General features: G+C 34.7%; 1 non-coding gene across 1 annotated transcript; it reads right to left on the reverse strand.

Moving 5' to 3' along the window:
* Positions 1 to 790: 790 nt before the first annotated feature.
* Positions 791 to 897, reverse strand: LOC121216708 (small nucleolar RNA R71). Its single transcript, XR_005912886.1, has one exon. It is a non-coding gene; the product is annotated as a small nucleolar RNA R71 (small nucleolar RNA).
* Positions 898 to 23,095: the final 22,198 nt, after the last annotated feature.

Genomic DNA, 23,095 nt, shown 5'->3' on the forward strand with positions numbered 1-23,095 from the left:
AGTGATTTAACACAAATACAATCCCTGTGGAGACGATAACTCGATACTTACTTATTACTTGATAACGATTGTGTACACTAGTACAAACCTACGCGTTACAAGTTTTTGGCGCCGTTGCTGGGGATTGTTAACTGTTGCCATAGCCATTTTTTTGTGAAATTATTTACTTACAATTTGGTTTATTTCTAACATTACTAACTTATTTTTTTTAATTTTGTGATTTTCTTTTTAGGTGTTTATGCGCATAGATCGGATTATCGATTTACTCCCTGTAGACCCTGAAATTGAGTGAACTTGCAGACAAAGAAGACGTGAATGAACAACTTAAGGACAAGTCGAGATGGACCTTGGAAATCAGAATCAAGACTAAGGTAATAAAGTTGATCATGTACGAAATCCTATCATCATTGCCGATGATAAGGATCGATGCATCAGACAATATGCCGTGCCACTTTTCAGTGAGTTAAATCCAGTAATTAGAAGGCCAGATATTGAGGCAACCTAATTTAAATTGAAACCAATTATGTTTCAAATGCTCCAAACGGTGGGCCAATTCAGTGGTATGCCTAAAGAAGATCAACATCTCCACCTTCGATTATTTATGAAGGTGAGTGATTCATTCAAGATAGCTAGTGTGACTGAAGATGCATTAAGGTTGAAGTTGTTTCTATACTCATTGCGAGATCGAGCACGAGCATGGCTCAATTCATTGCCACCAAGTTCCATATCTACATGGCAAGAACTAGCAGAGAGATTTTTGGTTAAGTATTTCTCGCCAAGTAAAAACGCTAAGTTGAGGAACGAGATCACAACTTTCTAATAGTTGGATGATGAGTCTTTGTATGAGGCTTGGGAGCGATTCAAGGAGTTACTTCGTAAGTGTCCTCATCATGGGATTCCTCATTGTATCCAGTTGGAGACATTCTACAATGGTCTCAATGCACATACAAGATTGATGGTAGATGCTTCTGCGAATGGTGCAAATTTGTCTAAGTCTTATAATGAGGCTTATGAGATCATTGAGAGGATCGCGAGTAATAACTATCAATGGCCAACAAATCGAACAGCTTCAGGAAGACGTGTAGCTAGAGTTCATGAAGTTGACACCTTCACTTCGTTATCAGCTCAGGTATCATCTATTTCTTATATGTTAAAACAGTTTACCGCTAATAGTGCCAATAATTTGCAAGTTTGTTTGAAGTAGTTTCCTGTGTATACTGTGGGGAAGGTCATTCTTTTGAGAATTGTCCATCAAATCCCAAGTCAGTGTACTATGTGGGGAACCAACATCAAAATAGGACTGGACAAGGACCCCATTCCAACTTCTACAATCCTTCATGGCGTAATCATCTTAACTTTTCTTGGAGTGACCAAGAAATGGACCGAATAACAACTTATTACAGAATAGACCCAACTAATCTCAAGGGTCTAAGTAGCAAGCTCCAAAACCACTTCAAGCTGAGGCATCAAATAGTTTGGAGAACTTTTTAAAAGCGTACATGGCAAAGAATGACGCTTTGATCCAAAGCCAAGCAACAACATTGAAAAATTTGGAAAACCAAATGGGTTAGTTAGCTACGGAGCTTCGTAATAGACTGCAAGGAACCTTGCTGAGCAATATTAAGAATCTAAGAAATTTGGGTAAAGAACATATCAATGTCGAAGATAAGCCCGTTAAGAAGAATCAACCAGCTGTTTAAATTCTTATACTAAAAGAGTCAGAATCTGCAAAGACTAGAGTCAGAATCTGCAAAGACTGACAAGGTAAATCCTAACTGAGTGAATTTAGATACCTTAACATCTTCTTTGGATGTAGATTTACCTACTCAGAAGAGTTATCCGATTCAACCGAAAGTTCCATCAGCTCCATATCTGTAAAGATTGTAGCAACACATGCAAAAACAAGAGTGCAATTCAAGAAGTTTTTGGATGATCTGAATCAGTTACACATCAATATTCCGTTGGTGGAGGCTTTAGAAAAAATGCCAAATTATGTGAAGTTTATAAAGGATATACTGTCCAAGAAGAAATGGCTGAGTGAGTATGAGACTGTTGCCTTGACAAAGGAGTGCAGTGCATTCCTACGGAACAAATTGCCACTGAAATTGAAAGACCCAGGAAGCTTTACTATACCTTGTAACATTGGTGAATCTTACTGTGGTAAAGCTTTGTGCGATTTAGGAGCAAATATCAACTTGATGCCTGAGTCTATTTTCAAGATGCTAGGGATAGGTGAAGTAAGACCTACAACTATGACGCTTCAGCTAGCAGATCTATTTTTAGCATATCCCGAAGAAAAGATCGAGGATGTTTTGTTAAGAGTCGATAAATTTATTTTTCCTTTTGATTTCATTGTCTTAGATTTTGAAGTAGATAAGGAAGTGTTGATCATCCTTGGGAGACCTTTCTTAGCCACGTGAAGAATGTTAATTGATGTGAAGAAAGGTGAACTCACCATATGAGTTCAAGATGATCAAGTAACCTTTAACATTCTTAAAGCGATAAAATTTTCTGATCCTGCAGAAGAGTGTTCAGTTATGGAAGAGATAGAAACCTTGGTTTTTATGGAAAGAAATTTTGAAGATCCATTGGAGAATTGACCCTTTAGAGGATGAAGAAAGAGAAGAAAACATTGCTTTGATGGAAGTCAATCCGAGAAATTTTATTCAATCCACAAAGTTTAAATCGTTGGAGTTAGAAGTTAGAGAATTTGGGCAACCTAAGTTGTCAATTGAAGAACCACCTAGACTCAAACTAAAGGTACTTCCTTCCCATTTGAAATATGTTTATTTAGGTGACTGATCCACTTTTCCTATGATTATTTTAGTAGAACTAACAAAAGATTAAGAGGAGCAACTAATTGCTGTTCTAAAGAAATTTAAGAAAGCAATTGGTTGGACCATAGCTAATATTCGAGGTATAAGTCCTTCTTTTTGCATGCATAAAATTATTTTAGAAGAAGGTGAAAGAGCTCGAATTGATGGGCAAAGGAGGCTTAATCATATTATAAAAGAAGTTGTGAGAAAGGAAGTGACCAAATGGTTAGATGCAGGAATGATCTATCCTATTTCAGATAGTTTGTGGGTAAGTCCAGTGTATTGTGTGCCGAAGAAAGGTGGAATCACGATTGTTGGAAATGAGTGTAATGAGTTGATTCCAACAAGAATTGTTATTGGTTGGAGAATCTATATTGACTACAGAAAATTGAATAAAGCCACTCGGAAGGACCATTTTTTGTTTCCTTTTATAGATAAGATGTTAGATCGACTAGCAGGTAATGAATTCTATTATTTTTTAGATGGCTATTCAGGATATAACTAAATAGTTTTAGCTCTGAAGGACCAACATAAAAAAACCTTTACTTGTCCATACGGTACGTTTGCTTTTAGGCGGATGCCTTTTGGTTTATGCAATGTAGCTGCAACATTTCAACGATGCATGATGGCAATATTCACTGATATGGTTGAAAATTTTGTTGAGGTTTTCATTGATGATTTTTTTTTTGTTTTTGGTAACACTTATGATATTTTTTGAGTAATTTGGCTAAGGTACTGAAGAGATGCGAAGAGACAAATCTTGTCCTTAACTGGGAAAAATGCCATTTTATGGTTAAAGAAGTGATTGTCTTAGGGCATAAAATCTCAAAGAGAGGAATTGAAATCGATAAAGCAAACGTGGACGTAATTGAAAGATTACTGACCCCAATTAATGTGAAAGAAGTTAGAAGTTTCTTAGGCCATGTCAATTTTTACCGAAGGTTTATCAAAGATTTCTCGAAAATTTCTAAACTGTAGTGTTTATTGTTAGAGAAAGATATAGTGTTTGATTTCAATAAAGCATGTTTGGAAGCTTTTTAAGATCTGAAAAAATGATTAATCTCAACCCAGTAATCGTTACACTTGATTGGAGCTCACCTTTTGAGTTAATGTGCGATACAAGTGATTATGCTGTTGGAGCTGTGATGGGTCAAAGAAGAAACAAAGTGTTTCACCTTATTTACTATACAAGTAGAACATTGGCGGGAGCCCAACTCAATTAAATGGTAATTGAAAAGGAACTCTTTACTATAGTTTTTGCTTTTGACAAATTCCGCTCATATCTTATAGGTACCAAAGTTACAGTATTTACTGAACATGCGCCCGTTAAATACTTGCTTACAAAGAAAGATGCAAAATTGAGGGTAATTCGTTGGATACTTTTACTCCAAGAATTTGACCTTGAGATCCAAGACCAAAAAGGTGTCAAAAATCATATAACTGATCATCTTTCGAGGTTGGAGCAAGATGAGGTAACTCAATCATGTCTGCTGATCAACGAGAATTTCCCAGATGAACACTTATTTGAGGTTAGTTGAATTCATGAAACACCTTGGATTGCTGATTTTTCCAATTATCTTGCATATGGAATAATTCCTCAAGAAATGACATACCAACAAAGGAAAAATTCCTTCATGATAGTTGGTATTATTTTTGGGAGGATCTGTTTTTGTTTAAACAGTGTGCAGATAAAATAATCTGAAAGTGTGTAGTTGAAAGTGAGATTGCTGATATCTTGTATCATTGCCATTCAAGTCCAAGTGATGGACACTTTGGTGGTTCATGTACTGCAGCAAAGATTTTACAAGCAGGTTTTTCTTGGCCGACACTATTTAAATATGCTTATGCTTATGTGAAGAACTGTGATAAATGCCAGAGGACCAGAAATATATCAAGGAGGAATGAGATGCCCTTGACAAACATTTTGGAGAGTGAATTGTTTGACATATGGGGCATTGACTTATTAGGCCTGTTTCCTTCTTCGTACAGTAAAATATACATCTTAGTTGCTGTAGAATATGTATCCAAGTGGGTTGAAGCTGAAGCATACCCTACAAATGATGATAAGGTAGCCATGCCATTCCTACATAAGCATGTGTTTACATGATTTGGGACACCAAGAGCTATTATTAGTGATGAAGGTTCTCACTTTGTGAACAAATGGCTTAAGTGGTTGCTTGACAAATATGATGTGAAGCACAAGATTGCTACTGCCTATCACCCCTAGTCTAATGGGCAAGTTGAAAGAGTGAATCGTGCAATCAAAGGTATTCTTGAAAGAGTAGTACGTACTAGTAGAAAAGATTGGTCTCGAAGGCTTGATGATGCATTATGGGCCTATCAAAAAGCATTTAAGACATCGTTAAGAATGACTCCTTATCGGTTAGTTTTTGGAAAGGCATGTCATTTGCCATTAGAGTTGGAGAATAGAGCTCACTGGGCTTTAAAGCAGTTGAACTTTGATCTTAAGCAAGCCGGTGAGAGAAGGATGTTACAACTTGATGAGTTGGAAGAGCTAAGGTTGTTTTCCTATGAGAATTCCAAAATGTGTAAAGAAAGATCAAAGAGATGGCATGATAGTCATATACAACCTCGCGAGTTTAAAGAAGGTTAGAAGGTTTTGTTGTTTAATTCAAGGTTGAAGTTATTTCCTGGGAAACTTAAATCCCGATGGATAGGACCTTATACCATCTACCGAGTTTATCCTTATGGAGCTATTGAATTATACGGCAATTACAGAGGTATGTTTAAAGTTAATGGTCAACGTCTCAAACACTATTGGGATGGTGAAGTTGAGCGAGTTGAATCGTCGTTCAAATTAAAAAAACTTGATTTTTCATGAATTTGTTTTGGAAATAAATAAATAATTAGAACTTATTTTCTTAACTTATTGCATTTAATTAATTTTGTCTAAGGAAATTGGAACTTAAGCGGGACCGTTGTGATCCCTCCAACCTTTCCTGGGAATTAATTTAATGTAATTTGTTATGAAGAAATTTTATAATTAAGATTTAAAATTTTTAAGTTTCATTTGTTTTGTTTAAATTTTAAATTTTTATGTTAATAAAGGGGGTCAAATTTTGCCCAAGTACTAATCAAATTTTTTTGAGTAAGTTTGTAAATACAGTCTGAGTTACAGGCCCAAGACAACAAAAAGGAGGGAAAAATCCATTACTTGCCGCCACTCCTATTACTTGCTGCCCAAGTAACCCTAATGTAGCTAAATTTTCGCTACATGTTGCCCTAATTCTTCCCTATATAAACTCCTCTTCATTCTACTATTTTTCATATCCCTCAAAGCAATTTGCTTAACCCTAAAAATCCATTAATCTCCCTCTTGTGCTACTAGCCTCAATCCCTGAAAGAAACCTTTGTTCTCTTTCCTTTTTTCAAAACCATCTACTGCAACTGTAAGAAGATTGCCGAAGCACCACTGTTGCTGTCGCACGTCGTCATTACCGCCACACTATTCTTGCTGTCGTAAGATTTTTACTATAGCAAGGCTTTATCACTTTGCCGATTTATTTTTTCCCCTTGTGCAAAAACTTTGCCAATTTTCAAGAAAAGATACCATGTTTCGTAAAAGAACTAGATCTTCAAAGAATACTCCTAAAAACTTGATTTTGATCGATGAACAAGTGAAAGAGAGATTTGATTCAATCTTCATGCATCAACCTATGATGTCGGAAAAAGGTTTTGACTTGAAGAGTAATGATTTTATCGTTGTTCCTATACCGATTAGAATGAAAATCAATGCTCTCAAGTGGGAACGATTTTGTGATGCTCGTTCACTTCCCAATAATGAACTAGTTTGAGAATTCTATGCTAGTTTGACTATGCAAGATGCTACTGAGGTCATCGTTTGAAAGAAAAAAAGTACCTCTTACTTCTAAGTCCATCAATGATTTGTTTGACTTACCTGATGTTGAATAAGATGAGTACTACCCTATGATGAACAATATCAATTGGGATTTTCTTCAACAAGTGATTGATGTTGTGACAAATTCAGGATCCCAATGGATTATAAGAAAGTATGGGAGCCATTCTTGTCGAAGGGAATACATAAAACCAGTAGCAAAGGTATGATTTTATTTCGTTCGCTACAGTTTTATGCCTATTTCACATAGTTCCACCATCTCGATAGAACGAATGCTCTTGTTATATGCAATTTTGACAGAAAAGTCCATTAATGTTGGGAAAATTATTCTTAAGGAGATTCATGATTGTGCTAAAAAGAAGACATGAAGTGTTTATTTCCCATCATTAACCATTTCACTTTGGTTAAGGGCCCATGTTAAGACACAAGCAAATCTGAAGGGGCAATATGTTCAAGGGTACATTACAAATCATGATCTTGAAAGGTTAGTAGAGATGGTGCATGAGCTGAATCAAGGTGAGCAAGAAGAGCCAACTGAGCCAGATACCGAGGAGTCAATAAATGAAATTGAAACTGAAGCTAATTCAGTTACAGATACTGAAGAAAAATAATCTGACAAGGAATCGAACAGTTCTAAACTAGTTGAAGGATATGTAACCCCTGAACCAGAGGTTGAGCTAGAAAAAGAAACAATCAAGCTAAGTGTTGAACTAAATCTACAACTCCTATGCCGACTTCTGCAAGTGCTTCAAAGAAATTGGAGTTTTCAATTTTGATGGATATGTGCAAGTTCATGCACAATCAATAACAAACTTACTGGAAATATGCAAAATCAGAGATGACTCAATTCAAAATACTTTTAAGAATATCTCTAATACTTTTTTTCCTGAGTTCCCAGATGCTATCTTTGAGACATGGACGGAAGGTACTGACTCTGTACGCGGAGATAGAGCTGAAAAAGACAAGGGGAATGAGTCAGAAAAATAAAAGGGGGGATTCTTGTCTTATTATTTATTTAATTATTTTTAGGTCTTTAGGAATTTATTTTGTTTCATAATTAGGATTTAATTTCTGCAAAATAAAACATAGCAAGCATGAATAAACTTAACACTTCTTTAGAAAGAAAAAGATTAAGTGATGTAGTAATGGGAATGAACATTGTCTAAGATTGGGTTATTAGGAAAGACTTGGTATTTAAGCAGTCTTAATGACTCACCTCTCTTTCTTTACAACCCTACTTGGTGTTCAGTTTTCATTCATTACATTGTTCTTGCAATGAGGACATTGCTTCTTTTTAAAGGGGGTAAGGCAAATAAATTGCTCAAATTTTTAAAATTTTCAAGTATGTTTCAATCATTTCTTTTATAAGTATGTTTTAATAAATGAATGTTTAGAGACATTTTTAGTTAATGAGATAGTTTGTATGCAAGTATGAATGATGGTTTTATTTGAGTGAAAGTATGTTATCATGAAGAATGGAATGCTTGTATGAACTTAGCCTTAGTAATATTTGCCATGAAAACTTAGTTTCTCTGGAGATTAGACATGCATGAAGGTTTATATCTTTAGAATTGACTTAGTAAATTTCTTGAGGTGAAATCCTAGGGGACATAAAAATCTAAAATGATATAGGCACTATTTCTTTGGATCGTTTGATCCTTTTCAAGCCAACCCTATGATATTAGACCCTAAAACTATAAATTTCAGCTTAAAGGCCTGTTTATTGCAATGAACCTACATTATAAGCCACATTACCATCTTTTAAAGTTATCCTAATTTTGTGCACCCATTTTAACTAAAGTTTTCTTGGTAATCAACATTTGAGGAAATTTTCAAAAAAATGTATGTGCTCATGCTTAAAAAAAAAGACGAAGGAAGAGCGAATAAAAGTTTGCTCAGTCTCCAAAAAGGAAAAATGTATGAGCTTGAGTTCAAAATAAGTTTGGGGGTGTTCCAAAGGTTCACTTAAAGAAAAAGGTTGTATTTCAAGAAATCCAAGACAAAATTAAAGGTTAAGATTTTGAAACCGAAGTGTCTCATCTCTTAAAATCCCTACCTTCAATCGAGCCCCATTACAACCATATAAAAGACCTATTGATTTGATATTATGTCACCTGCATTAGTGGATAGGAAGTACTAAGTTCAACATATGAAGATCATAAATAAGCCTTATGATTGTTTGCTTGATTGATAAGAAATTATGTTGAATGAAGAATGTTATCTGTGGCTGTGACATACATACACACTATGATTCATGTTGGCATATTTTGAAACTTCGTATGAAATTATATAAATGTTTGCATATGAATTACTTGTTAATAAAGCATATCTATAAACATAAAGTTATTAATGCATGATTATGGGACAAAGATTGATGCTGCTTACACAGTTAGCAATTTTGCCTTAGCAAGACCTTTTTGTTGTGCATAAACATTACTCGGGACGAGAAATGATTTAAAGTCGGCGGTGTGTAAATTGAAAAATATATGGGATTTTTCCTACGTAATTTATCACCTTTTTACTTAAATTCGTTGTTAAAAATAAGTAATTGTTTAATAAATTAATGAAATATGTGAAAATATGAAATTAGGATATAGAAATTATTAAAATGTGATTTTATGCTTTATTATATAGTTTTCATGCATAAAATGACTTATTTTATATTCATTTGAACATATTACATTTTTTAAGACATAAAATGGGCCATGCATGATTACATTAAATAATAAAATATAAAATTATATTTAATAAATCATTTTAAATATTTCATTAATAATTTAGGTTGTAATTAATTATTTAAATTGAATAAATTTTATTCTTTGGTCCTTTAACTTATTGATTTATTTTGGATAGGTCTGATAGCTTTGTTGGATTACAAAAATCATCCAAATTGAAGGTCAAGTCAACCCAAATTTGGCTACACATGGCTTTCCATTTAAATCACTTTTTGGTTTAATTACACAAGGTCCTTGCATTGTTGAAGAAATTAGAGGTTTTCCCGAAGATTTACATTTGACCGAGTCTGAGTCCTGAGTTATTATGGCATTTAAATTGCTGAAAAATCAAGTAAAAATTAGCTCAAACTCATGGAAGAAGTCTGAAGATACTAAATCTAGCTATTTTTAGCAAACTACGCACCTCTCTTCACCTATAAATAAGACCCCTTCATTCCTTCATTCCCTCATTCCCTTATTCATCATCCTTCATCTATCATCATTCACTCTTCTCTCACAATTCTCTTGGAATTTTCCATTTCCCACACCTAGCATTATCTCTTCATAGAGATTTTAGCAATTAAATCCTCTTAAAGAGCCCTTGGTCGGCCATGTTGGAGAGCTATTAGCAAAGGAGCAAAGTGAATAAGCGAAGGAGCCTCGTCAGTCAGAGTCTTGGGTGACAGCCACTTTGATTTGGGTTTAATATTTCTTTTCTTTAATTTAATCTAAAAATGTTTTCTATGTGTTCTTTGTTCTTGTTTACAACAATGTTAGCTTAATTTTATTTAAGCTAGGATAATTGTTTAGATTAAATAATATTTATTTGATTCATGCTTATAATGTTTGTGCCTCAATCGATCATGTTTTCAATTAAAATCAAGTTTGTATTTCATTCATACGTGATTAAAATGCATCTAAATTAGTTGAGTGATACTAACCAGACGACGGCTAGTGGACATATAATTGAAATGTGCATGCTCAATTTAGATCCTAACCCAGTTAAATTGCAGGTTGCATAACAACTCTAACCAAGCTTTGTTATCTACATATTTTTTAGATTTGTGTGATTAAATTGTTTCAAACCTAACACGTCCCTATTACCTCACACGAATGCTAAGAAACCCTTAAATAAGGATTAGTAAAATGTGTATTTACTAAGTAAAGGATTCCGAAAGGACCTAATGTGGTTTCCAAACTCATGAAAGATGGAGTTGCCATGGAATGTTTTTCCGAATGTTATTAAGCATGTTGATAATAAATTGAGTTTAATTAAATTAATTGTCCTAGTTTATTTATGTTATAATTGTCGCAAGTCGTGCTTAATTTTGTTAAAGTCTATTCCACTATATAGTTTGCATACTTAGGGTAATTTACATTAGGGATCATTGCATTTAGTTTAATATATTTTAATCTTCACTTCTCAACCATATTTTGTTTTTATTTAACAAGTTGTTAGTTTAATTTTACAATTAAGTGATTTAACACAAATACAATCCCTGTGGAGATGATAACTCGATACTTATTACTTGATAACGACTATGTACACTTGCAAAAACCTATGTGTTTCAACTTTCAACCAGAGTATAAAGTTGAACGAGCTTCGGTCAAGAATTAGAAGAAAATTGTCAACTTCAAGCCGAAGGAGAATTACGAGCTTGAAATATAGACATCTAATGTCATTGAACCCTGTTAGATATGATATATTTGAGGTAAAAGATGACATGGGTGTCGAGGTGATGCTTGATAGGCATTGCTTTAGTGGAAATGCTATACTAGAGTTATATGCTCACTTTGTTGATGTCGAGGAAAGTGGTCTAAATTTGACAATAGTTCCAGTAAATTTGTTTCTGAAAGAAGAAGTAGAAAGTCAAACCACAAGTTTTTGCGGTGCTTTCACAGCATTGTTACAAAGTTCCTACCAAGAAATGTCAAAATCATCATTGGGAAGGCATTCTTCAGTTTCAACACTCAATTTCAACTTTGGCGTACGTCGAGGTTAGTTAGTAAACTAAACTTAAAGACCTTGACACGACATTCTATGAGTGTTTTCAATTTCAAATTCACAACGCTGATATTCTTTGTTGGAAACACTTATGCGGGTATGCCATCAAGTTAAATCGGTAGTCAATTTGCAAGTAATATTGGTTTTCACGTAGGGTTTACAAGAACGGATGATGTACTCCCTACAACTTACATTAGCGAAGGGACATCCAATCCTAGATTATGTCATTTACTTTGATTGTATCAAAGAGATATTTAAATGTTCTTAATGTTATAGAAGATTAACTTAATTAGAAGGTAATTGATGTTTTTATTGAATGTTTCTATTGATCTTTTGCATGAGTTCATATTGAAGTTGATTACGAGTGACTTGAAGTGTGGTTAAGGTGTTTTCTACTTGAATTTTTGGTCTCATGCACCCAAGTTTCAGAAATTTGGGTGTTAGTACCAAAAACTTTAAAATTTAGTGGCTAAATTTTAGTTTCAGGGATCCAAGTTTTAGAACCCACACTAAAGGTATCAGACCGTTTAATGAAAATAGCTGAAAAACTACAATGTTTGGCCTAAGTTTTGGTACATGACTTTTAGGTATCGAAACATAGCCTAAGGTATCAGAACATGGGGGTTATGTATAATACCTAGCCCTCTGAATAGTGCCACATCAATTATCTTTTGAATTTCAAGCCAATCGAAGCTTGTTTTTGGTCATAGACAGTAATAAATCTTGAAAAGAGTTATATTTCATGCCTTTAGATTTAGCTAATTTCCTGTACTGAAGCACATTTAGTTGCACTTTAGGACAGTTTATTAGTATTTTTCTTAATCATTGCATTAAGAGCTTGGACTGTGTTTAATTGTTATTTGTTACTTTTAATTGCTTGGAAGGGCTGTTTTTGGTGGATTTTTAATTGCTTGGAAGGGCTGTTTTTGGTGGATTTACATGTACAGGATGAGGAACAAGAAATAAAAGAGTGAAGGTTTGCCAAGGTAAAACAATAGGCAATTTTCCAACTTGTACGCTGTGGCAATTCGCGACTCTAAAAAGATGACCCAGTCAATAGTCAACACATACTAGTTTTAGCCAACTCTACTTGTACCAGATAAATTTGCCTAAAAAGAGGAAGAGATAAATCTTGGTTTCTTGGTTTTATCTTAGAGAAAAAGAATTTAAAAAGAGGAAACAAATAATGAGCTGATAACCACCTACCCAAACGGAAGAGATTTTTAAACTAAAAAGAATTTAAAAGGAGAAAAGATAATCTTGGACTGTTGGCTAAACCCTAGTACACTTGCTTATAAAAGGCCAATGAAGGAAACCTCAAGAGGAAAGAGAACAACAAGATGGGAAGATCCTAAGGCAAGAGTAAGAGGGTTTGATTGAAAGAGAGTCATCCTTTCGGCTAACACAGGGCACTGTGTTGTTGAAGTGTGGACTAGCGGAAGCTGTTCTCTTGACCTTCTTCTGTTATTTCCTTAGTGCTATCTTGTGAACTTATTTAGTTGTAAATGATGGTGATGGTTTAGAATTATATTTTCCAACCGATGAGTTAAATCTCATCGGCTTGGGGTTATTTTGAGGTTACTTAACTATTTTAAGTTTCCATGGTATAAATCTGATTATTTTACTGCCCATTGAATTGTTTAAGTGTAATCCCTAGGAATAGTCGATGGCATATTATTCTTGTTAAGTTGATTTAATGTAGGAAATATTAGATTAATTTAACTAATATTGAATGGCATGAGCAAGCATTTGAATGATGCTTGCGTCATATAGAAAGAATTACATAGGCTACTATAGTAAGACCTTGTATGAGTAGGAACAGTAACTTGAGGTTTTCCCCCAAAAGAGACATACTACTTCAGGACTCTTTTACACAGTAAATTAGTCAAGATTTTTCCATGGCATTATCGACTATGAAGTTTGATTCTGAATAATCCCAACCTACCGCATAAATATCGTAGATACTATATCTTTATTCTTTGCCGAAGTATCTTTGCCACAACATATTTAGTAGTTATTTATTTATAAAATATTTGCATATCACTCTCATATTTTCCATTACATTCCTACTATCACCTTTTCCATAACAATTCTAGTTATTTACTAATTCCATATATTACTCATTATTGCATATTTACCTTAGTTTTGCCATAACATTTCATTCAATCATTTTGCCATAGCATTAACCTGACTTTATTAAAATAACTTGACGAACTTTGTACCTCAATCCGATCCTCGTGGGAACGATACTCACTCATCACTTTATTACTTGCCTAATGTGTATGCTTGCACAAAATCGCATATCATTTTACACGTGATAAGTTTTTGGCGCTGTTGCCGAGGATCAGTAATTTGGTGAAATTTGATTTGGTTATTTTACCCAGTAGTTTTTATTTAACTTAGTGTATTTACTTTTTATAGGTTTGCCATCAGTGCATGAGAAGAGGCATTCTTGCTAACACGTAATACCTTTTTAATCTAGAGATTAATAGAACTTTATGGAGAAAGAGAAACAAATTGAGAAAAATGGCTAGAAATAGGAATGATCTCAATGGCAATCCAAATGGTCACATTGAGAATCCTCACATGGGGCGTGTGATTGATGATTGAGATAGACCAATCCGAGAGCATGTTGTCCCGATGCTAGATGATTTGAATCTAGGGATAGTCAGACCAACCATACAAGCTCAACAATTTGAGTTGAAACTGGTAATGTTCCAGATGTTACAAATTGTAGGGCAATTTGGTGGTTTACCTACTGAAGACCCACGACTAAATTTAAGACTTTTTCTAGAAGTCTGTGACTTATTCAAACAACAGAGTGCTCTTGCAGATGCCTTGAGACTTAAGCTATTCTTGTATTCCTTTAGAGATTGTGCCAGGGCAAGGTGAAATGTTTTGCTATCAGGAATAGTAGCATCATGGAATGACCTTTGCCAAAATTTTTTGCTACGGTATAATCCTCGCACTATGAATGCTAAGTTGAGAAATGATATTACATCTTTTCGATAATTTTAAGATGAGACATTATATAAAGCTTGGGAGCGATTTAAAGAGTTAACAAGGAAATATTTGATGCATGGATTCCAGTATTGGACTCATATGGAGATGTTTTACAATGGGCTAAATGTGCATTCACGAATGGTAGTTGATGCATTAGCAAATGGTACTTTGTTGGATAAGAAATATAATGAAGCATATGAAATTTTGGAAAAGAATGCCAACAATGATTACCAGCATCTGACTACATGAGTTAGGACGGGTAAGAGAGCTGCCGGTACGATGAAGCTCGATGTAATCACTTCATTGATGACCCTTGAATCTTCTCTAGCTAATATAATTAAAACCATGAAACCTTCAACTACTGTGTAAGAAATAAAAGTAGCGGAATCACCATGTGTTTGTTGTGGTGAAAGTCACATGTCTGATGAATGTCCATCCAATCCAGTGTTAGTATACTATATGGAGAACTCTAATCGAAACAATAATCCATACTCCTATACCTACAATCCAAGGTGGTGACAATAGCTAAATTTTAGTTGGAATAATCAAAGTGCAGGAAATTTTAATATTGCCGCAAGACAGAATGTCAACAATGCACCGCCAGGATACATTCAACCAATGACACGGCAAAATAATCAGTATGGTCAGGCATCATCATCTACTTATATGGAAGCTTTTTTAAAGGAATATATGGCCAAGAATGATGCTATGATATAGAGTTAGGTTGAATCCCTCTGAGCGCTTGAGAAGTAAGTGGGGCAGATAACCAATGCTTTGAACACAAGACCGCAGGGAGCGTTACCCAGCGACACTGAAAATTTAAGGTTACAAGGTAAGAAGCAATGCAAGGCTATTATTCTCAGAAGCAGGACTAAGCTAGATGATGTTGTTCAAAATGCCGCGATAGAAGAGGACAACTCAAGATGTGATTAGGTAAAGATCTTAGAGCCATCTGAAAAACATACAACACTTGAAGAAGGCAAGCAGAAGGATGCTGTGGTAGAACTAGATTAGGTTACCAACCAAAATGCCACACCAAAACAATATCAGTAACCTGAAGGATGACCACCTCTACCTTTTTTTTAGCGATTCCACAATTGTAAATAAGAGGCTCAATTCAAAAGATTTCTAGATGTCCTTAAACAACTTCATATCAACATACCATTAGTAGAAGATTTGGAGCAGATACCCAACTATGCGAAATTTATGAAGGACATATTGTTAAAAAAGTGCAAATTGGGAGAATTTGAGACTATTTCTCTTACTGAAGGGTGTACAGCAATGTTGATGAACAAACTACCTCCAAAGTTGAAGGACCCAGGGAGTTTCACTATCCCATATGCAATTGGAAATCGTTATTTAGGTAAGACATTATGTGATTTAGCAGTTAGTATAAATCTAATGCCTATGTCTATTTTTTGGAAGTTAGGAATTGAGAAAGCGAGACCTACTATAGTTATAGTGCAACTGGCCGATCGATCCTATGCCCATCTGGGACATAAAATTGAAGACGTATTGGTAAGGGTAGATGAATTTATCTTTCTAGCAAATTTCCTTATTTTAGAATTTGAAGCTGATCAAAATGTGCCAATTATTTTTCAAAGACCTTTTCTTGCTACTGGCAGGACTTTAATTGATGTGCCAAAATGTAAATTAACCATGAGGATGAATGATAAGCAAATTACGTTCAATGTATTCAATCCCCTGAAATGTGTTGATGAGAATAAAGAATGCCAAGCTATTAATCTGATAGAAACATCAATGGAGGAAGAGTTTGCAAGATTTTTGAAGAATTCAATAAATTCATGATGGTGAAGAAAATTTTGGATAGGCTAGGGAAAAAGTGTGAATCCTTGGATTTATCATATCACATTTTCAAGCTTCCTAAACTTTCTATAGAGGAACCCCCCACAATAGAGCTGAAGCTTTTTTCGTTGCATTTAAAGTATGCCCATTTACAAGAAAACAACACATTGCTGGAGTAAAAAGACCTTTCAGTTTTGATAAACATTGTTTGGTAGCTCATGTATATCTTCATGAATTTGTTGATGTTAAAGATATAAAAATTGGGATCATATTCAAAGTCAATGGACAACACTTAGAATACTACTGGGGATGAGTGTGTTTTTATCTGTGATGTCCGATGAGGAACTTAATTCCTCAATAAACTTAAATAATTTTGTAGTGGATTAGGTGAATTTAGCTTAAGGTAGTTTGCTTGTAAATTGATCCCTAAAATTAGGATGTCCTAATTCCAATTACAATTGATCTATAGTAAGTTTCTTTTGATAAACTTAGAGACTCTTAAAGCTATATCTGGTAACATGTCAATACTAAAAAATGAATAAAGTGGCAATTTCTAAGAAAATTCTTTAAAAAAATGCCATTAAATACTCTAATGCTTATAATTGCTGAGTAAGTTAGTACCACTTTGTTTGCTCCATCGTTCTGTTGACTAGAAAGGTGAGTTTGAGTAAGTGTGTGTAATAAAGAAAATTAGGGGCACTCCATTGTAGTAACAGGTTGAGTAGCTAAGGAGGTAGTTGTTTGTTTCATCCATCTTTTTAGTCAAAATCTTTAGTTTCATGAGTGAGTGTTCGACAATTTAGTGTATGCTCCATTGTAATTTGCAAGTTAAAGAATCATTGACGAGCTGGATCCCCTAGTAAAAAAATAGGGACAATAAATAGAGATGTATGTATTTGAGTATGTATAAGGCTAGAAAAAAAGAAGGAAAACTGAGTTAGTTAAAAGATGAACTAAGTAAATTAGGAGGTACTTGCTATAGTGAAAATTGCATGAATACTTAAGTTTTTTATTTCTTTTAGCGCAATATTTTCTGCACTGCCTTTGCTAAATAAGCTTATGAAACTTGATTAAATTTTTAGACATAGAAGATTGTTGAGAACTGAAGTACAAAATGCTTTCTTAAGGGTCTCACAATAAAAAGGTGATTATGTTGCTATGGAAATTCTTACATTCATGCATGTATATATATTTTGCTTGAGGACAAGAAATAACTCAGGTTCAAGGTTGTGATAAATCTTGGAAAGAGTTATATTTCATGCCTTTAGACCTAGCTAATTACTTGTACTTAAGCATATTTAGTTGTACTTTAGGACATTTCATTAGTATTTTTCCTTAATCATTGCATTAGAATCTTGGATTGTGTTTAAATGTTATTTGTTACTTTTAATTGCTTGTGGAAGGGTTGTGTTTGGTGGATTTGTAGATGCAGGATGAAGAACAAGAAATAGAGGAGTGAAGGTTTACCAAGGAAAAACGATGGACAATTTGCCAACTTGTATGCTGTGGATGACCGAGTCAACAGTCAATACGTACCAGTTTTAGCCAACTCTACTTGTACCAGATAAATCTGCCTAAAAAGAGGAGGAAATAAATCTTGGGCTGTTGGTTTTATCTTAGAGAAAAATAATTAAAAAAAGGGAAAAAGATCATGAGATAATGAGCTAATAACCACCTAGCTAAAAGGAAGGGATTTTTAAACAAAAAAGAATTTAAAAAGAGAAAAGATAATCTTGGGTTGTTAGCTAAGCCCTAGTACACTTGCTTGTAAAAGGCCAATGAAGGAAAACTCAAGAGGACAGAGAAAAAGAAGACAGGAAGATCCTAAGGCAAGAGTAAGAAGGTTCAATTGAAAGAGGAAGTCATCCTCTCAGCTAACATAGGGCACTGTGCTGCTAAAGTGTGGACAAGCAGAAGCTGTTCTTTTGACATTCTTTTATTATTTCCTCAGTGCTCTGTTGTGAACTTATTTGGTTGTAAACAATGGTGATGGTTTGGAATTGTATTTTCCAATCGATGAGTTAAATTGTAACACCCCAAACCCGGCCCAGACGTTATGGCCGAATCTGATGTGCCACATTGGAGTTGAAAACCCATATTCCGTTTTAGCATTTTAAAAACCATATATTTTGTTGAGTTAAGAAAGTGAATGGAAGCTGGGCACCAGGTAGGTATCCGAGACAGAGGAGGTGAGCCATGAAGGCTGCTTAAGTACCAAGCTCTACAGTTGGATCCAATCCTAGACATGCCCACAACCATTGCCACACTTTGTTATATCGAGTTTAACTTTGTTTAAGTGGACCTCTTTGATAAATTGAATAATCGTGGTGTTGTGATATTTTGAAATCAAGTATCATTTTGAAATCACGTCCTAAGTCTAGCCCATTTGAATGATTATCAACCAATTTTAAAAATAAAATAATCCCGAAAAGAAGTAAAAGAAAAGTTAAAATGGCCTTATTACAACCCAAGAATAAATAATAATTAAAGGAAATTTAAAGAAAACCAATACTTATTTAAAAGCCCAAAGGCGATCACCGTGGCCACTCTGAATCCCCTCCGGCTCCAAGTCCCCACACCAAGGCTCACCTGCAAGGTTAAGGAAAGGGGGTGAGTTTGGAAACGCAGTGCGCAACAAGCCCCTTCCAGAGCCCAAAACAATATCAGCCTGCTGGGCCTTAGCCCAAGTCCAATCTCAATATGTGTATACTGGGCCGTAGCCTTTTCATAAATCATATAACTGGGCCAAAGCCTTTTACTATAAACGGTATGGCCCATAGGTCCATTTCAATATCACATGTATCGCCAATGGAAAAAAACAAATGAATGCAGCCCGTTTAGGGAGACTACTTGACCCACCATGTAACGCCCTCACGCCCGAAACCGTCACCGGAGTCGAGCTTGAGGAGTTACCGAACATAATTTATCAAATTAAGAACTTCAAATCATTTGTTTCTACATTCACAGCTTTCTAGCTACCCGCATCACAGTTACAAGAAAAATCATATCTCGAGTTACGAAACTCGAAATCAAGATCTGTAAATTTTCCCTAAGTCTAGACTCATATATCTATTTAATAATTGTTTTCTAGAATTTTTGGTTGGGCCAATTAGTACAGTTTATTAGTTAAACTCTCCCCTGTTTCAGGGTTCGACTACTCTGACCTATGTGTATTACGAATCAGATATCTCTCTATACAGAATTTCAATGACTATGAGGTTTGTTTCTCTTAAAACTATACTCAATAAGGAATCTTTAAATATAAATAAAAAACTTATAATTATTTTTTTAAAAGTTATTATGAATTTTTAAAGTCAGAACAGGGGATCTAGAAGTCACTCTGGCCCTGTTTCACAAAAGTTTAAATATATCATCAAATATAATTTATATGCCTATTTTGTTCAATCCATATGAAAATAGACTAATTAAGCTTCAATTTCATAACTTACTCATCATTTAGTTCCATTTATACTATTTTTAGTGATTTTTTTAAATTCATGTCATTGCTGCAGCTATATTCTGTTTTAAGGCAAGTTTCATCTTTTCATGAGTTGTTATGAACTAGATAACCTATTAAACTTCCACGATATCAAGCATGATCTAAATTTAACCATCACCATGACTTATCAATATCAAACATTTTCTCAACCAATCATGGCTATATCATAAAATTATTTACACAAAATAAGTATATTGCTATACATGCCATACTTAAGTTTTACAAGCCATTTACCCAGATGAAAGTCCTTTGGATAGTGTGATCGAACCTTCGACCCGTCCCGATTCCCGAGCTGGCTTGTTCAAAACTACAGTAAATAAAGAGGAGGGAGTAGGCATAAATGCTTAGTAAGTTCATATGTAAATAACAAGTAACGTAACAATACAAATATACCAAACAACTTTAGCATGGTCTCACCAAAACATATATCATATTTCTAAACATCATTCATCATCTTACCACCTTATCATTGTTGTATCTATTATCAACCCGAGGGTTAAGAACATACCTATCCAAAGTGTCTATTTCACAACACTTACCAAAACGTCGCTTGCATCTTAAGTGTTCTTTCATTTCACTAGAAATTTCACCCGTTGAACACATCGGAATACAACTCGGATACATGGATAATTTGCACATAAGTGCCTCATATGTAATCAAGAAATCATGTAACCTGCCCCTAAGTGAACTCAGACTCAACTCAACGAGTTCGGATGCCTAGTTACATCTCACGAACTCGGACTCAACTCAACGAGTTCGAACATTCGCATCCATAAGTGAACTCGGACTCAACTCAACGAGTTCGGATGCTCAACCATCCTAGTGACATGTCACTTGTATCCTAATCTATTCCTAAGGTTCAAACGGGCTTTTTCCCTCGATCTCACATTTTTCGTCTTCCATGGAATATCGGAACCGATACTCGATAGCAATTCATATTTATCAAGTAGTAAACATAATTTGCATATTACTCAACATTAACCACAAAGCATAATATTTCACGATCAAAAATCAGCGTATCATATAATTAACATCAATAACTTAAAAATAACAATTATGCTACATTATTTACACATGAAGTTACCTTGGTACCAAAATATAAAGATTTTGCAATTTAGTCCACAATATTTTCTTTTCCTCGATCGCGGCTTGAATCTCGTTTCTCTTGATCTATAATGCCAAATTAATCTTATTTAATACATACATTCATCAAAACAGCATTTAATACGAACTTTGAAAAAATTACACTTTTGCCCCTAAACTTTTGCATAATTACACTTTTTCCCCTAGGCTCGGAAATTAAACTTTATTCCTTATTCTTATGTTTTATAACATGCTGATCACTTTTCCCTTCTATGGCAACATCAAATTCTCACTCTAACATATACTTGTGACTATTAGGTATTTTTGCCAATTAATCCCTTTTACTCGTTTTCACTCAAAACCGAGTAGCACAAGTTGTCTAACATAATTTAAAATTCCATATTCTATCATAAAACATCAAAATACACAAATTTCACCTATGGGTATTTTTCCAAATATAAACCCTAGGTTGAATTATTGCTAGCATAAGCTTAATCGAGCTTCTGGGAGTCCAAAAATGTATAGAACATTAAAAACGGGGCTTGGAATAACTTACTATGGAGCTTGAAAGTTGAAGAAACCCTAGCTATGGAGAGAGGGAGATTTCGGCAGCAACTAAGGAGGATGATGACCAATTTTGTGTTATTTTTCCCATTTTATTTCATTTAATATCCAAATAACCAAAATGCCCCTCCTTACTAAAGTTTCAAAATTCCTTCCATGTCCTAATTTTTTCCATGAACTTAAAATTGGTAAAATTGCTATTTAAGATCTCCTAATTAATATTTCAATGAAATTTCATACTAAAAACTTCTAGAATGCAAATTTTGCAACTTATTCGATTTAGTCCCTACTTTCAATTTAAGCACTTTAGGCATAGAATTTCATCACGAAATTTTCACACAATCATGCAATCATATCATAATCATCAAAATAATTATAAAATAGTTATTTCTATCTCAGATTTGTGGTCACGAAACCACTATTCCGATTAAGCCCTAATTCAGGATATTACACACCATCCCTACTATCCACCCGTACCAACCAACACACCATGTGGGGAATAACTCAACCTACCCAACCAACACACCACTGGCAGCATAGCTGCTTTATCATATATCTGGAGGCCTAGCCTCTTTAATAACTGGGGCAAAGCCCTTTTAATAACTGGGGCATAAGCCCTTTTAATAACTGGGGCATAAGCCCTTTTAATAGCTGGGGCATAAGCCCTTTTAATAACTGGGGGCATAAGCCCTTTTGCACTTCCTCCATCCATATAAGAACCCAACCCAATGCATTTATGAATACATCATGTGCATATCTTACATACCATGTTTATCAGAATCCCATGTATTAAATTCATATATAAACCCTAGGGGTATAATGGTCATTTTTACCTAGGGGCAAAATGACCATTTTCATATTATAAGGGTAATCCTTTAAATTTACCAAAAATTAGGGTTTCCAAGTTCGTTAACGGTTACTAACAATTCATGGGTGCAAACAGTGATTCTGGCCCATTTTTAGCGAAATTGAGTTATTGGGCCTAAAACCCTTAATGGGCCCTACATAGCCGATTTTGTCATCTAGGCCCATTTAGCCTATATTCCATAATGGTTTTATCAGTCTCGATACGAAATTTAACAGGTTTTCATTTTCCACCAATTTTACCCAAATGGGCCGAAAGCCCATTGGGCCCTACTTCAGCCCCTCGAGGCCCAACTTACCGTGAAAGCAAAAAATCACGCTCTTACCGTTTCCAATGTTTTCGATTATCATCTCAACGAATCTAACTAACTAATGAGCGTTCGCTTGCTCACAAGTCCTCGAAATGCCAGAATTTTGGTATTTCGGCTTTTCGGCATTTATCGCTTTAAGCTATGAAAAAGGGTTCGTTACACACCTGTTTTGCGATATTCCTTGATGAAATCTCCTACATGATTTCTCCTATAATCAACCGTTAATAAATCAGCTCACAATAATTGAACCAAACCAAGATCCATCTACTATTAACACTTACACATTCGGCCACCATCCATAATGGCCTTAGGCACCTTACCTTTGCCGAGATTTTTGACGAGATCTAGCCACTCTGGTGATCCAAGCTAATCCAAATAGACACTATGCCTTGCTGATCCTCCACTATAGAAACCATAAAAATATTAAAAGAAGAACCCCATAAAGCCTATACCCATATTCGGCCACCTCCCTAAACTAGAGGGGTTTCGGCTTTTGGCCAATAGTTACTCTAGGAATCATTTAGAGTTCGAACACTTACCACAGTCTTTCTCC

Source organism: Gossypium hirsutum, chromosome A02 (genome assembly GCF_007990345.1).
Source record: "Gossypium hirsutum isolate 1008001.06 chromosome A02, Gossypium_hirsutum_v2.1, whole genome shotgun sequence".
NCBI classification, from domain to species: domain Eukaryota; kingdom Viridiplantae; phylum Streptophyta; class Magnoliopsida; order Malvales; family Malvaceae; genus Gossypium; species Gossypium hirsutum.